The sequence below is a fragment of the Myotis nattereri genome, assembly GCF_964212035.1.
Source record: "Myotis nattereri genome assembly, chromosome: 3".
NCBI lineage: Eukaryota > Metazoa > Chordata > Mammalia > Chiroptera > Vespertilionidae > Myotis > Myotis nattereri.
Window position 1 is genome coordinate 4,729,215 of NC_138077.1, and position 17,080 is coordinate 4,746,294.

At 49.6% G+C, this 17,080-nt stretch overlaps 1 protein-coding gene across 1 annotated transcript in view; it reads left to right on the plus strand.

Annotated features, from left to right (window-relative positions):
- Positions 1 to 1,433: 1,433 nt before the first annotated feature.
- KCNJ15 (potassium inwardly rectifying channel subfamily J member 15) overlaps positions 1,434 to 17,080 on the plus strand; it is a gene marked incomplete at its 5' end in the record, with an annotated part of 44,690 nt that continues 29,043 nt past the window's right edge. Inside the window, one exon of the mRNA XM_081087717.1 lies at positions 1,434 to 1,588. The remainder of the gene's footprint in view (positions 1,589 to 17,080) is intronic.

The following is a 17,080-nucleotide window of genomic DNA, read 5'->3' on the forward strand; positions in this document are numbered from 1 at the left end:
ATGAATGAAGACCTGAGGATATTCCAGGCAGAGGGAACAGCCTGTGCAAATCCTCTGAGGTGGGACATGCTTAGAGTCTTGAGTTCTGGGTTTTCCCTTTTCATTTTGCGTGGCTTCTTCAGTCTCTCCAGCCCTGACATTGCTGGTGAGTCACCGTTTTCTCTCCGGCTGAAGAAGAAACCCTTGCTTCATGGGAAAGAGAAGAACCAAAAGGAAGGACACTGGCTCGCGTTCCCACCGGGGAAGCGGGGAAAAGGAATGACCTCGGTCAGGGCTTTGAGTCAAGGGAGAGGGGAGGAGAAATGAGGAGGCCTCACACCTTGCCCCCCAGGCCCCAGAACTCAGGGGAGGCGATCTCTCCTCTGATTCCAATAAAGCATGTCACCCACTGTTCTCTCCAACTTAAAGCAGCCTTGTCCACCTGGCCCAGGTGCCTGTGTAGGGGACATGTGAGCGTCTACTCGGAGTTGACCTTGCACCAGGGCAGGAATCCTGTGGCGAACGCGCCCGCGGAAAGTCATCCTCTTTCAGAATCTACCAGGTTCTCCACGTGCTCTGGCCTTGGGAAGTGGTTGCCCGCATGGGCCTGGCCTCCCTCCCTCGGCAGGAAGAAGACACATCTTCGTCCAAGGAGGAAGCTCCCTGCCTCCGCTCCCAGAGACGGGGAGACCCCCCCTCAGCCTCCTGCTTGAGAGTGGACTTCTGCCCATTTCTCACAAAAGTGCCAGACTCTGTGCATAGATGCTGGACACGAGATTCCAACCCGGGTGCCCAAACCCAGTTTCTAAGCTCCAGAAGAACCCACCTTGACCCACATCTATCCAACTTCTTGACACTTTTCCATCAAGGAGAACAGCCTATAGGAAAAATCAACATGGCCATGGAGGATTGCGCTAAGAAACACCGAGTTTCCCCCTGTGCCATTGTGTAGATTCATATTTGGTGTGTGTATTATCTGCATGGGCTTGTCTTGACTTTTCCTGGGGGCAGGGTTCACTGCCACTCTTCATTTGGAGTGGGGAGAGCAGGAAGGGAGCGAGAACTTGGGGTAAAGGAGGGTTAGTTAGAAAAAATAATCTGCTTATTTACTTATAGTTTATTTAGGCAAAGGGACCTTAAACAGCCTTTGAGAAGAGTGGCTGAAACTTCTTCAAAGAGTAACTGGCGTTCTTTAAAAGGGCATAGTGTTTTTACACAGGTGTCTGCAAAGCTGAAGCAGGGTGTCCATTAGCATTCTCTCCTGGTCTGTAGATTTCCTTAAGACACACTGCTGACATCATGGTCTCTCTCTCTCTCTCTCTCTCTCTCTCTCTCTCTCTCTCTCTCTCCCCCTCACTTTTTTTCCTTCCCTTCCTCCCTCCCTCCTTGGCCCTCCCTCCCTCCGCCCAGTCTCTTCCAATCTCTTTCTTTCTCTCTTCAGCTCCTCCAGGTAAACCCTACTCAAGCTTGTACCAACTTGTTTTTTGACTGACAGGGAGCAAGGAGAGCTGTCTTCATTCCGAGGGAACCCGAACACCTATGCTCCCAAGGCGACCTGCCCAGACAGCAGCTCACCTCCCGCCAGGAGGGTGCCTCGCAGCCCTTGCAGGTAAGGGGCAGGCGGGGGTCAGACCCAGAGCCCGCAGCCTGTGGGAGCGAGCTCGGGAACACGGCCCTTCTCAAGGTAATGGAAGAGTGGGATTCTTTTCAAACTCCCTGGAATCATTCAAGACGGCCAAGCTTATCTGCGGGAATTTACAAGTGCTGTTTGCATGTGGAAAACGGGTTCTTACTTAACGATGGGGCAAAAAAAGTGCTTCATTCTTGCCTGTGAAACAGTATCCAGATGTTGTCTTGTTTTTTGCGGGTGTAAGTGAGCTAGATGAGGGGGAAGAACTGCTCCGACTTCTCTGTCCGTGTGGGTCTCTCCTGCTGTCTGTCAGGTCAGGGCGAGTGTGTTACTGATTCTCAGAGATTAGAGAGCTCTTGGGGTCGTTCCCCGGCTCTGATTTCTCCTTGGTCGGTAGAGAAATCAGTTGAGGTTGCCGTAAGACGAAACCTCGCTGGACTAGTTAAAAGTCTGCTACCTATCCTTACGAGAAAGAGTTATGTAAGTTTTCCGTGGTAGGTATAAGGAATGTAAACAGTTCTGACTTTGCAAACTTTCAGAGCCTTGCCCACGACCGACCCCTACATAATGCGCTTTATCGTCTGGGTATGATTTCGAGTGCCTCCCGACCCTGCTCGGCTAATCAGTGTAACACGGGGTGAAATTTCCACATTCCTCCCGAGAAACTAGTTTGTTTTAATCTCCTCCCTGCACTTCCGCGTTTAGCTGCCTGGAGGAAATAAGAGTTTGTTGTTCAATGGATGTTTCTTGACCTCACAATTGCTTCTCAGTCCCAGGTTCAGGCACTTACAACACACGCAGTATTTCACTTGGGAAAATGAAAGACCCAAGTTGGTCCCACTCCATTCAAACACTTAGATTTATTTCTTCTGATCGGAAAATACCTTAACCTTTTTTTTTTCTCTTGACCTAAAGGAAGGACTTTGAAAAACATTACAAGTGATGCTTAAAGTTCTTTTTTTTGAAAACTGAAAATCACACACACACAGAACCAGCTGCTACCCCAGGTCCTGTCCCAGGCTGTCTACTCTGGTAAATGTTTAAGCAAATATGTAATGATCAACACTAGCCTTGGGTGGAAACCTCTCTCCATTGAAAATTGTCCTAGGAATCCAAAGAAAAGAGTCACATTCAACGACAATGCCTTTGCAATGTCATCCCTTTATGAAAACGAGACACCAGGAGACTTCCATGTGAACAACAAAGCACTTACCTCGCCCTCAGCTCCCGGCGGTGCTTTCCTGGGCTTTATTTTAGCAGACTTCCTCCCTCCTCGCTGCGAATATAATAAATTACCCGAGAGAGAGGCGACCCAGAGGTCATGTGGCCAGTCTTCACAAAAGGTTAGGCGGTGGAGGAGTTTCACCAAATTGCCAGTAGCCACATCTCAGACGTGTTCACGGGATAACGGAGCTGACGTTTCTTCTCCGAGTTAAATAAACGCATACACCGTTGGGGATTTTATAGACATAGACCCCGTTGAATTCTGTGATTCTGGTTGCTTAAGGAAAACACATTTTTAAAAAGTCCTCCCACCCTCTTACCGCTCCTGCCTCCCTCCAACACTTGTGGTCATCTTAGAGAAAGGGCTATTTCCCCAATTTCCGCCTTTCACACTTCTAACCAGTGTGGACAGCCCTGCTTGAGGGGGGAGGGGAGTGGGGGGGGGGAGGGCGAGCGAGACCCCAGCCTTCCCACTTCACTGTCCCGGAGAGCCAACAAAAGCAGGTCGCTGGCTGCATTGCATGGGGCTCAGCACTTGCCTGTGAGGAGGAGGCTGGAAAGGGTGCGCAGTCTCGTCTCGGTGCATGTGTGCGTGTGTGCATTTGTGTGTGTGTGTGTGTGTGTGTGTGTGTGTGTGATTATATACCTAAATGACAACAACATGCTTGGTGCAAGGGAAACCACCGAGGTGTGGCTCTAGGCGCTGCGCAGAGGCCAGCGTTTCGGACCTAATCAGTATATGTCAAGCGGTTGACATACATCTCCTTTCCTGCCGACCCCCTCCCCTCTGTTCGGCCGAGCAGCTGGCTTCCTCTCACACGTGGCTTCAGAAGCCAGGGCTGGGTGTAGACTTGCCCGGTGAACCCGTCAGAGTCTCAGGACCCCGCAGAACAAGCCCCGGGCCCCGCACAGCTGTGACGGCCCCTGGGAACCCTGGGTCGAGGCACTGCAACCTCCCCAATCGCTTCCCTCAGCCGCTCGTTTAGAAGTAACTCAGCTACTGTCTTTTCTCCACAACTCGAGTACATCCCAGCAGATACATCGGTGTCTCCAAACGCGCTGTTTCAATTCTTCTTTGAAGTGGTGATAACTCTGCTCTGGAGAGAGTCAGGAAGCTCTGGCAGGTTAGCATTGCTGCTGTGTGTGCAGAGGGGAGTGTGCTGCTTACGGAGGGAAGTGCAGGATGAGGGTCAGGCTGGGGTTCTTCGCCCCCCTCCCTCCTGCCTGCCTTTCCCCTCCAGGCAGACTGCCACGTTGGGGTGGGGCTTCTGGTGCCCTTGGAGGGTGGGCTGTGTGGCAGGGCTGGGCACCGGGACAACAAAGGAGCACAGGGAGCCAAGGGGGGTTCACTGGGTGTGTGCCCCTCAAGAATGCTGTGCCGTGGGAGGACACAGATCTGACCCAGCACCCCGGCTCTCTGCTGCCACTCAGGCCGCTTCCTGGAGCAGGTTATCCAGACCTGGAGGGGCTTGTGGCCTGAAGGGCCAGGCCTCCCCCAAGGACAGGAGCACAGGGAAGACTGCCCCCTACTTGGAAAGGGAGAACAGAGGGTGTAGAGGGAGAGAAGACAGCATATCATCTTTTTATAAATATGCTAGAGGCCCAGTGCACGAATTCATGCACAGGAAGGGTTGGCCGACCCACCCTAATAGGGGCCCATCTGGCATGGCTGATGGGGGGGAGGGGCCACAGGCAGTTGGCCGGCCAGCCCTGCCCCCAATCGGGGTCTTGGGGGCCATTCAGGAGCAAGGGACAGCTGGGAGGAGGGGCCGAGGCCGGCCGGGAGTGGGGAGCTGATGGGGGCCCGGATCAGGCTGGTTGGCTGCTGCAGTGCACATCATAGCCATGGGTCATTCCGGTTGTTCCCCCATTCTGGTTGCTGGGCTTTTATATAGAGAGATTTTTTTTTAATTGATTTCAGAGAGGAAAGGAGAGGGAGAGAGAGAGAAAAAAACATCAATGATGAGAGAGAATCATTGATCGGCTGCCTCCTGCATGCCTCACACTGGGGATCAAGCCTGCAACCCCGGCATGTGCCCTTGGACTGGTATCGAACCTGGGACCCTTCAGTCCACAGGCTGACACTCTATCCACTGAGCCAAACCAGCCAGGGCTAGTATATAATCTTAAAAATCAGGGTCTGGGGTAGTTTTATTTGCTAAGTGTTATTTGGTTGAGTTGAAAGAGAAAAAAAAGAGCAGACAGACATCCTGATAAAGACAAGGCAAGAAGTAGTTGTGGAGGAGGTGCTGTCTGCTCTGCAAAGCGCGCTTGGGGTCCCCCAGATGGCAGCGTGGTCCTCTCACTCACTGTGATGCAGCCAGAGTCCGCACAGAACCCCTCACCACATCCCAGGGCTTTTTAGCCAAAACAGACTCTGCTCATTTCATGAAGAAAGCTCCGTGCTCCGGAGGACTCTGTGCCTCATCGCTTCCCCGAGCATTGTGCCTCCCCTGGGGGGTCGGGAAACCCAAGGTCGCTGCAGTCCCGCGAGCCTCTCGTTTGCATGCAGCCTAGGTCCCGAATGCGGTCTGTGCTTCTAGACCTAAAAGCCTCCAGTACAAAACTCCAGGGATTTTTGTCATGGGATGAGATGAACCAGCGTTGCCTGCTCATGCTCACTGCACCAGAAGGTGAGCGGGAAGAAGAGCGCGGTGCATGATTTTTTGGTGCAAAAACATGCGTGGTAGGAAGCAATGAAGAGTGAGTCTGTGCTGCCTCCGGACGGAGGGCCTAGAGGGAACATGGGAATGAATTAGCCACAGAGTAAGTTCTGTTGAGTTCTCCCTGCAGGTCAAATTCAGAGCAATCCACAGGTGCATGGTCCACACTGAACTGGGCCAGCAGCTCCTCCACAGAGCTGCCCTGGCCCCTCACACCCCCATCCAGGGTTCCGAGTTCAGGGAAATGACATCCTGGAACCGACCATGTCCCTGAGATGACAGATCACATTAGTCCTCAGAGTCAGAAGGGGTCATTGAAGTACAAAGGAGCTGGCTCGGAGGGCACACACCACAGTCAGGATACAATTCCCAGGGGCTGCTGAGGACCCAGGAGTGGGGTTTGGGTTGCGACCCACATCCTGTTTCAGAAGAAGGATTCTGGCTGAAATTCTCGTGTGCTTCTCCAGTGCCAGCGGCACCAGCGGCTGATCAAGGTTTGATGAAGCTTGCCCAGCTGGTTTGGCTCAGTGGTTAGAGCATCGGCCTGTGGTCCAAAGGGTCCCGGGTTCAATTCTGGTCAAGGGCACCTACCTCAGTTGCAGGCTCCTTCCCAGCCTGGGCCCTGGTTGAGGCATGTGTAGGAGGCAACCAATGGATGTGTTTCTCTCACATCGATGTTCCTCTCGGCCTTTCCCTCTCTCTTCCACTCTTCCTAAAAATCAATAAAAAAATAGCCTTGGGTGAGGATTTAAAAAACCACAACACACATTTGATGGAGCTTGAAGGTTATCCTGTTACAGAAAAACCGGAGAAGAACCAAGCAATGCTTAGAGCAGTGGTTCTCAACCTGTGGGTCGCGACCCCTTTGGTGGTTGAACGACCCTTTCACAGGGGTCGCCTAAGACCATCCTGCATATCAGATATTTACATTACGATTCATAACAGTAGCAACATTACAGTTATGAAGTAGCAACGAAAATAATTTTATGGTTGGGTCACAACATGAGGAAGTATATTTAAAGGGCCAGAAGGTTGAGAACCACTGGCTTAGAGAGATGGAGTTACATTTATTATTACACGCGGGCCCAGAGGAAAATGTCTCAAATTCTGGGTGAAATCACATAGGAAGTTTCCTGTATTTATGCCATTCCACCTTCTTTGTCTCCCAAATATGGAGTTTTTCCGGTTCCCTTTGCAAGTTCTTAAAGGGCCTTATGTGCTGGGGCTTTGAGAACTCAACCAAAGGCTTGGCCTAATGCCAGCACTGATAACTTCATCTGGAGAAGGTTTAATGGCCTCTCTGAAACGGGAGTAGTCTTATTTTCCTTATTATTTAAGCCAGCAAGCATCTACAGAAGCCAGAAATAGCAGCGTTAAAATTTCAAACAGCAGTTTTTATATAAGATGGATGCTTCAATCCAGCTTGGGGTCCCTCTTCAAGAAAAATTGTGACTATGAAATGAGGTACAAAGCTGTGGAGAGGGTGGAAGCAAGTGCAGCATGAGTTTCATGGACCTCATGACAAGCCCACACTGAGCCATACATCGTAAAGGCCCGTACTTGTCTCTTGAAACGATGGTTGAACTAATGGATATAAATTTTAGCTGCTCACTGCCCTCTGAGTAACTGAGAAATGATCAGCAAAGATACCAAATAATCATGCTGTGCTACATACCTAGTGACCAGTGAGGCTATGTGGGAAATCGATCTGGGCAACATCTAGAATGTTTCCCGTGTCATTGGCACATTGCGGTGAGATGTAGACCTTCCTGCACGTGGCTGACCTTTTGGGTCATAACCAGGCCAAGGGTAAGATGCTACGAAAGCTCTGTGTCTCCTGCAGCTGGGGGTGTGGGCTCTAAAATGAATGCCCCACCGTTTCCATGCGAAAAGGCCATGTTAGAACACGAAGAACAGCAGGCGAGCCATGAGCCTAGAACTTACAATGATTCCAAATGCACGAAGCACAGGCTTCTCCTGTCACTGGAGGCAAGCCCCAGTGAAATATCTGGTATCTGGCAAGAGACAGCCCCTTCTTCCTCGGCTCCTGCCGCTGCTGTTTCCAGTCCCAATGGCCGCTGAGGGTGTCCTTTCCCGGGAAGAATGTTTGCTAACCTCGTGCCTACCGTGCACATCGTGCTGTCACGCAGTCATGTTTACGTCTTCAAATATTTGCTGACTGATAGCGTGCTCCCTCCACGTCCTGTTTGCCAAAGAGCACAGCCGGCTCCCCCCTCTGGCTTCTCACTTCCTCAGTTGCCCTCTGTGTCTATTCCTGCCCCTTGAGGACACATTTGAAGTTTACCTTCTGCTTAGAAACACCATGGAATATGGCATCATCCATTGTCTTCCTAACAACCCCATCCCCACACACCTGCTGGGAGTTAAGGAAATTTCGAGAACACCTTGCTCCTTTGTCTCGAATTCTCTAAATACCAAGGAATGAGGACCCACCCTGACTGCTTCACATTTTTAAAAGTCCAGGAAAGAATTTGTATATAAACAGACACATATTTACAAGTGCGGCATGGGCGGGTATTCACCATCATGAAACCGACTGTGTGTGTGTAGTGAGACTATCTCAGTGTCAACAATGGCACAACACAATGGTGCTTTATTTGTTTAATACATTTAACATTTTGTTTAATACATTTTAAATCTACAGTTTCCACCTAAGATTCCTATTAAAAATTAAGTGTCCTCCAAAATTCTCCTCTAAACAGTGTTTTTTAAAAAAGTTCTGTCACAGTGACATTGATCTTACCGTCACGCTTTAACCAAGGAGCTGGGTGTCAGGTGACATGACTGGGCAATAGGAACGCTGTGATAATCTGACCGAGACACACTCAGCGTTCCAGTTCCTGGCACCAACCCCTGCATGTCCCTTAGGGGCAGGAGAAAGACTGGCGTCTCCCAGGCAGGTCAAAGCTGCTTGAGGAAGAGGAGGGCAGGGAGGGTTCCAGCCTTCATGACTCAATTTCCTGGGAAAAGTGGGGAGACCCCTTAGATGCTGGGCTTCTGTTTCCTGTCTCAGGGGCTTGGGGGCAGCAGCGGTTCCCCTGGCCGGAAGGCAGGAGGGGAGTTCTGAAACACTATCACGTTTGACAGTAAGCACCGTCTATTCTGGGAGGTTCTATTGGCAAGCAGAGTCCTGAGGAGCGTGTTGTGTCATTCTTGCTCCACAAGAAAGAAGAAGGTCTGTGCTCAGATAGGTTGGGGGAGCCCGTCTCGTTGTCATACTGGGTAGTTCCCTCTTGGAACTTCACAGCTGTCGTTACCACATTAATGCTGCACCAAAGGCACCCTGAACCTTGCATTCCAAGGTGTCCAACCACGTCAGACTACAGGACTGTCTCCGCCGCCACCTACCTCCTTACAACCATCAGTCACTCCTCTGATTAGCATTTCGTGCAACCACGTTGGGGGCACTTCTGCAGACTGTGGTTGGTGTGGGGTGCAAAGTGTCATGTGCTCCAAGAAAGAGCAGGTCACAAAGTCCATGCTCCACTGGACCGTGAGCTGTACCTTGGGGACCCTAGCTACCCCGCAGGTGACTGGCCAGCCTTTGGGATTGCAACATGGCCATGGGCAGGCAGCTCCCCAGATTGATTTACCTTTAGTTTCATTAAATCCATCTTATTCCGGAAAGGATGTAGGTGAGTTTACAAAGACACATCCAATACTGTCACTCAAATGTAATGCGAGTTAAAAGAACTACTAGTATAAAAGAGAAAAGAAAGTTAGGGTATGCCTCAAAGAGGTAATTTGATAGGATAATGGACTTACATGATTTTTATCTATTTTTAAAGGTACCTAGGAATGAAATGCATACAGAGCGCCTCTCATCTGCGACTTCAGAACTGAATGTAGGGTTTAAAGATGCTTCATGTTTGAACCTGGGGATCTTTTAGGCCCTCATTGAATCTAGTTTTACATGCACCATATTTTAGAATTCTTTTGAAAGACTGTGTCTTATTGTTTTCTTTCCATTACTATGTGTATAATGCATTTGTCTATAAGTGAGATTATAAACTTTCTCCTTTGGCTTAGCCTTGTTCTAGCACCACCGCCAGAACAACATCAGTGACTTGCCAGGCCTGAGCTAGGAACCTTCTCTAGCCCTCCCTCCAAATCCCGGACACCGCTGGTTCGTCCCACCTGGCCCTCCTTCCTATGGCCTCTCCACTTCTCTCTCTCCCCTATGGGTTGCAAGCTCAGTGGCAATGGAGGTTCTACCTGATTCTTCTTCCGTGTTCCCAGAGCTTGGGCTGAGTTATTCCTCAGACGGTGTTTGTTGAATCTGCATACATCAACGTGGAGGCACAATTTTTCTTATAACTCCCTCTCCCATTGAGTCATGACCTATGTCCATCCCATCCTGCAAACACACAACATAGACCTTTTCAACTGAAGTGTTTTGTAAGTTACTTAGATCTGAAAACTCCTGGCCAGTGCCTTTCCTCTCTTGGTGAACATTACACAGGGATAGATTGGCTGCTGGAATGGCGTCCACAGGATGGTTAAGGAGGGAGACGCGTGCTTATGAATGACAAGAAACAGGGCACCACGTACCTATAATATAGTGCTTGTGTAAAGCCCATGGAGGGAAGATAGGAAACATGCAGAGTACTCCGAAAAGAGGGAAATTGAAATAAAACAGAAGTAAGCGCCGAGCTGGCAGGGTTTGGTGTCGAGCATGCTCTCAACATTGGATCCTGGGGAAGAAAAGAAAGGAGGAATGTGCTGCAGTCCAGGGTGGGAAAGGTGATTTGATCCATGGTGTGGTCCATCCAGTAGACAAGGGAATTCACATGATTTCAGTCTCCCTTGAATGCTATGTTTAAACACGGTCTATGTTAGCATACCTGTGGCAATAAGGGTATTTGGCTCTCAATGTGTTTTAAATTGTAAGTTGAAGAGAATGTTCTAAGATTTGCCCATTTTAAAGATGAAATATTATAGGACTAACACTTACAAGAGCCACTTTTCCGTGATTACAATCACATGCATTTCATCCCGCCTGGGAGCAGCCTGCACCAGTACATGGGGTCTCAGAGCTGAGGGCTGCGTGAGGGTATGTATATCTAAGCATAAAACTCATAATGATGGATATTAACATGTCTAGCCCAATATCCTGGGAGTGTTCTCTAAACTGTGCTTTTGTACAGCGCTTTGCTTAGCTTTCAGTATCTGAAAAAGCAGCTTATGACTTACTTGCCCCATAGTTGGTAGAAATGTATATTTAATGAGGTTTTTCATCAACTCCCATCAGGATTTGGGTAGCTGCATTCTAACCCTCAGGAATTTCCAGGAGACACACATGGAGAAGGCCAGTCCTGGATCTCAGGAGCCTCCGTCTGCTGCTGGGAGGAGGGGGTGGTAATGGGGCAGGACACACAGTAAAAACTTCCCTAGCACAGGAATGGCTCTGATGCAGAAAAACGCGAGGACCGTGACACAAGGGCTCACAAAGGGCTGGGGACTGTCAAGAAGGAAAGCCCAGTCCTGGCCCAGTGGCTCAGGAGGTTGGAGCCATGCACCAAAAGGTTTTGGGTCCAATTCCCGGTCAGGGCACATACCCAGGTTTTGGGTTTGATACCTGCTTGGGGCGCATACAGAGGCAACTGATCAATGAAGCGGATCAATGTCTCTCTCTCTCTCTCTCTCTCTCTCTCTCTCTCTCTCTCTCTCTCTCAAAATCATTAAAAGCATATCCTCAGGCGAGGATTTAAAAATAAATAAAATTAAAAAGAAGGAAAGACCAGATCCATTTGGGACAGTCAAGAAGGGCATAGGGCATTTGCGAGTGCCTTGAAGAGTGAGCATGACTGCACAGTCACCCCGGGAGGAGAAGCTGTCAGAGGCCCGGGGAACGCAGGCACAGGGTGCACAGAGGACAAACACAGGGAGGCCCATGTGTGCCGAGGGCTGTCTGCTGCAGGGATGGAGAGGGAGAGAGATGGCAATGATCATGATGGTACTGATGGCCACACTGCTGAGTGCTCACTAAAGGCTGCATCGTTCCAGGTACGCCTTGATCCACACAGTAGCCACCCATCCTGTAGGCACTCCTATTGGCCTTGGCTTAGAGATGAGGGAAGCAGGGAACAGAGGCAAAGTAACTCGCTTGGGTCATGGGCTTCAGGAGGGGTGAAGCTGGACTTTGAAGTGAGATCATTGGCCACTAAATGCCACACCCTTACGTGTTATGCCTTGGGATGTGGGACTCAAGGGCAGGCTGCCTGGGAAGGATGTTTGGGGCTCATTGAAGGTTGCAGGTGTTCGGGGTTCTGAGGTGCACGGTAGACTACCAGTCTGGCTGTGGTGGCCAAGGGACTGGGGGAAGGACAATCTGAGAGGCTGGGTCAAAGGACTGGAGCCCTGGAGCAGAGCAGAGGCCGGGGGAAGAGAAGGGAGACACCATGCAAGCAGCATGGAGAAGGCAAACCTCGGGGCTGGCACTGGATTAGGCAGGAGAGCAGGAGTTAAAGGTAGGCAGGCGGGACCTGCAGGAGGCCAGCATTTGGAACCAAAACTTCGGAGAAGTGACTGGACTTAGGGAGAACAGTACGAGGCCCGTTTGGACAAGTCACTTCTGGGCAGTTGTCCAGGAGAGGCGTCCCAGCGGGTGTTGGAGACACAGATTGGATCTCAGAGCTGGTGCGCCTGGTGAGCTACCATGAAGTGATGGGCTAGGCATGGGCAAGAGGGTCAGGTGGGGTGTAGGATGCTGCGAGAATGCGAAGAGAACTAGGAGGAAGAGTGTAGACTTTGGGGCACATAACTGCGAGGGGCAGGAAGGAGGAAGAGGAAACATCCACCAAGCAGAGAGAAAACGAACCATCAGAGAAGCAGATAGGAGACTGAAGAGTCTTCTGACCCAGTCGTAGCCGAGAGTGGGCATTTTCTGAGTAAAACCTGGTTACCACGAGTACCACCTTGACTCATGAATCGGAGAAGGGGAGAAGCACGCTTGGGATGTGAAGGAACGCAGCCGTGGAGAGTCTGAAGGTGCCAACAGGGAAGATGGTAGCCCCCTCCCAACTCCCTCTCCCAGGGGAAAGTCAGAGGGATTGAGAGATTATTGTTTGGCTGGTAGACCAGAGTCCCCAGATGACTGGGGGAAGGCTCGTTCTACGCCTGGTAGTGGTGAATGTCTTTTCCTCTATTTCCTGTTCTAAGTATGGCTAGTACATTCCTTCCCTCCTTGAAGGCAATCAAGCTATTCAATAGATTAACATTTATCATGATTTTGAAAGTGTGTGCTTAGCATGGAGGGACGGTTACATGTGTTCCTGAGGAAGATTCCAGCAACTTAGAACTGGGCAAACACCTGGATTTGACAAATTACGTGCTTGGGTGTTCTGAGTCGCTCTGGATTAACTACAAGCCCGTTCTTGAACGTGTTTCCAATAAAAGGGGGAAGATAATGCAGTGTCCAAATTTGATAATTACTGTGATGATTAAAGCAAGACTTTCAAGTGCAGCCTTTCACAAACTTGGAGACCTTTTGAACACAAACAGGATCTGACAAAGGTAGTCATACTGTGGCGCACAAATGAGGGAACAATGCCAGTTCCCTCGGGACAGTGCATGGCTGCTGGCCTTGTCCCCACGGGGGTGGGGGGTGGGGAGTGTGCTGTGCTGAGACCTTCGTCTGGTTTCCCAGTGCCGTCCTGGAACTAAGTTAAACTTCAGCAAAGCCAAAGTGCTATGGTCTAGTCCAGGGGTGGGCAAACTTTTTGACTCGAGGGCCACAATGGGTTCTTAAACTGGACCGGAGGGCCGGAACAAAAGCATGGAAGGAGTGTTTGTGTGAACTAATATAAATTCAAAGTAAACATCATTACATAAAAGGGTACGGTCTTTTTTTTCAATAGTTTTATTCATTTCAAACGGGCCGGATCCGGCCCGAGGGCCGTAGTTTGCCCATAGCTGGTCTAGTCGTTTGGAAAACCCTGGAGTAGGGTTAAAAGATTTGCAGCCTTAATTCTCTTAGCAAAATGTCAAATAATATTTTGAAAACTTCTGGAGAGGAGAATATAAATACCTGATAAGAGTTCTTGAAGTCCTACAGAAAAAAGAAAAGAAAAGAAAAAGATGCCCGAGCTGGTTTGGCTCAGTGGATAGAGCGTTGGCCTGTGGACTGAAGGGTCCTGGGTTTGATTCCAATCAATGGCACATGCCTGGGTTGTGGGCTCGGTCCCCAGTGTGGGGTGTGCAGAAGGCAGCAGGTCAATGATTCTCATCATTGATATTTCTATCTATCTCTCCCTCTCCCTTCCTCTCTGAAATCAATAGAAATATATTTTTAAATAAAAAGATGAGAAGGCAGTGAGCAAAAGCCCTGACATTCCTGGGGGTGAAGTCCAGGTGTGTGAACTCCTGGCCGTAGCACCCTTGGGTGGGGAGCTGAGCCTCAGGGTCGTAGCGCTCTGCAGGGCAAGTGGGGAAAGATCAGCAGAGGTCGGCTCCTTCTTTCCCACCGCAGGCCTCCACCCTCCTGCTCTGAGTCCTCACCATCTCCCCCACCCCAGCTCAACACAGGCTTTCCTCAATGCAGCTGGTGAAAAAATAAAATAGAAAAGCTACACTTAGAAGTGAAAGCCCTGGCTTGTGATACTCCCCCAGGTCACCTAACTTCTCAGTTTCTCTTCTGTAAACTTGGAGCAACTCCACCCCCGGGGACAACAGAGGAGTCAAATGAGATGATTTCAGGGAAAGTGTTGGGAAGCTACTTCTGTCTTCTATGAATCAACAGGCAACAAGAATTCTCAAAATCACCCCAAATGATCCTACTTTCCCTTTTACAGTTTCGTGTGTGTGGTTGTGTTTTTATTGTTTTGTTGTTGTTGTTGTTTTAATTTTACTATAAAGAAACTCAGAATTCAGAATCTAAGTCACCACCCTTACAAAAACCTTAAAGCATTGTTTTAATTCTTTTTAACTTATAAAAGGGATCATGCCCTGATAGCTACTCAAACTTTCATGAACAAAAGTTGAGATCTGGACAAACTCATTCTCTGGCTTTGCCTCTAGACATGACTGCCGTTCTCCACGGAAACTGAAGCAGAAACCACCCTCGTAATTATCTTTTTGAGGTCCATTCTCTTCTGTTAAAAACCCGTAGCAGCATTACAATGGTAACTTTCTCCTCAGCTTTATAAGGAGAGGAGATTGACCGAGAGAAAGACTAGGAACTTGGCATCCAAGTGAACCATGCTCTGGAATTCGGGTGGGTCTAGGAAAAAGTACAGACTCCAGTGGAAAACACATATGGGTGTGTGAGAAATCCCTGTAAACTAGAAATTGAGTACATACTGCACAGGCTGGTATGGAAAGAAACCACACGCTCTCTGAAATCAGGGAGTAAGTTTGGCAGCAAGAGAGCACCAGGTGTCCTGGGACCTGGGGACGTTTGCAATTAGTAGCAGGCTTCTCTGGGTCGGAGCACCCTCAGTAGCATGTGCATCCAACAGGTCTCCTGGAGCTGTGTTAGATCTGCGGACCGCCAAGGTTCTCCATCACTGGACCTCAATTCCCCACCGCCATCCTCTCTTCCCTATCAGCCCCGCCCAGTCACTTGGTCTGGATTCGTCCCCACCTTGTTGCCTTTGCCTGTGTGGTCTCGTTCCTGGAAGCCATCATTTCTTTCCTTTCCCTCTCAGAGTCTCATTCTCCCCTTCAGACCCTTTCAGGCCCATTAAGCTCGGCTTTCCCTTCCCCACGGAGCCAGACCACGTCCTCCCTGAATTTCATCTCTCTAGGCTGAACCAAACCCAGCCCGTGTCTGTGCCATGAAGCATGTATCTACCATGTCCTGACGTGAGCAGTGCAGGCCCCACCTCTTTCCCCAATCAGGTTACAGGGCCCTGGACAGCCGAGGGCACAGGGCACGGGGCTGAGCAAGAACCAGCCACTCCTCGCTGAGTCCTGCCTTGCACCTTGAATTGGGGGCACGGCTCACTATTTGTAACCTCAGTCTAACACCAGGCAAGCGTCATCATCTCCCTTTTCCCAAAGGAGGAAACTGAAAATCAGGGCGATGATATCACCTGTCCAAAGTCACCGGCCCCGTTCCCTGCGTCGGCCCGGACACAGCACTCTGACGTTAAGTACCTTGCCCCACTGTTGCAGCCAGAAGACCAGAGAATTGAACCCAAGTCTGCGTATCTGGCTCCAACCTTTACTTCCACTATATCGCGTTGCTTCCCTATCAACAATATGCTCATGACGAAGTTGAGCATGGGGCAATATTAGATGAATATGTGATGATTCGTCCCATTTTGTCAGAACCAAGGGAATAGGATAACAAGCTGCAAATCTGACCAGAGCCGCACACAGTCCTAATATATATAAAAATCCTAGATATGCATATGCGTTACTTCTCAATACTTTATTTTTAGAGCAATTTTGGGTTTACAACTAAATTCATAGGAAGAGACAGGGATTTCCAAATCCCCCCGCCCCCCACAGGCACTGCCTCCCCCATTATCACCATCACTCACCAGAGTGGTACCTTTCAGACCAAGGGTGAACCTGCATGGACACATTGTCATCACCCAGAGTCTTGGTTGACAATCGGGATCACTCTTGCTGGTGTACATTCTATGGGTATAATGACATGCATCCACCAATATGGTATCACATAGGGTGGTTTTCCTGCCCTAAAATCCTCTGGGCTTCCCTTACTCATCCCTCCCCGCCTCAATTCCTGGCAACCACTAGTGTTTTCCTATCGCCCCAGTTTTGTCTTTCCCAGGGTGTCACATGGCTGGGGTCATGCAGTAGTCCTCTCAGATCGGCTTGTTTTACTTACTGATCGGCATTGATGCTTCCTCCATGTCTTTCCACGCCTGTGGCTCGCTGTCCCCGGGTAGTTATGATGGGACCAAGGCAACACTTGACCTTTCCTCTTCTTTGATTTATAGTAACAGGCTCGAAAGATTTATAAGCACGTTCGTGCTATTGTCATCTGGGTCACATATAATTCCATACATGCCACATGCCTCATAAAAATTTTAAATGTAGTAGGCATGTTTACAGCTCCATTTCTCCAATAGTCAAGGACATTCCTGAGGGGCATCCCTGCTCTCATCCATGGAGCTGCCTCCATATGGGCACCAGAAAACCCTCAAAGCAGTGGGGTCTGAGCTGAGTGAGCTCTTACCTTTCCATCTCCTCTTAGTGGCACAACTAGCCGGGGCAACGCCCAGGACAGGTGTTTTTATAAAACTTCCCTACCTGCTTCTATGAGCTCAAGTTTGTAGTCCAGTCTCTCTGAGCTTTTACTTGAAATTTTACTTTATAGAAAGTTAAAGCTTAAGGGCTTTCTGAGAATGCTAACATGTGAGGCTCGACGCCCTCCTTCCCTCCAGAGAGAATGGGGGCGGGGGAGAATTCCTCGTGTCTCCAGGAACGTCTGAAAAGGGACAGAACACCGCTCCCTTCCAGGCCTGGGTGGTGGCTCTGCTAGCAGGTTTGGTTGTCAAATAAATTTACAAAAAACTGGAGTTATATCGGATATAAACCCCTTTCGATGCAAGGGAGCTGCCTTTCACCCATTAAGACCAAAGGCCCGTGC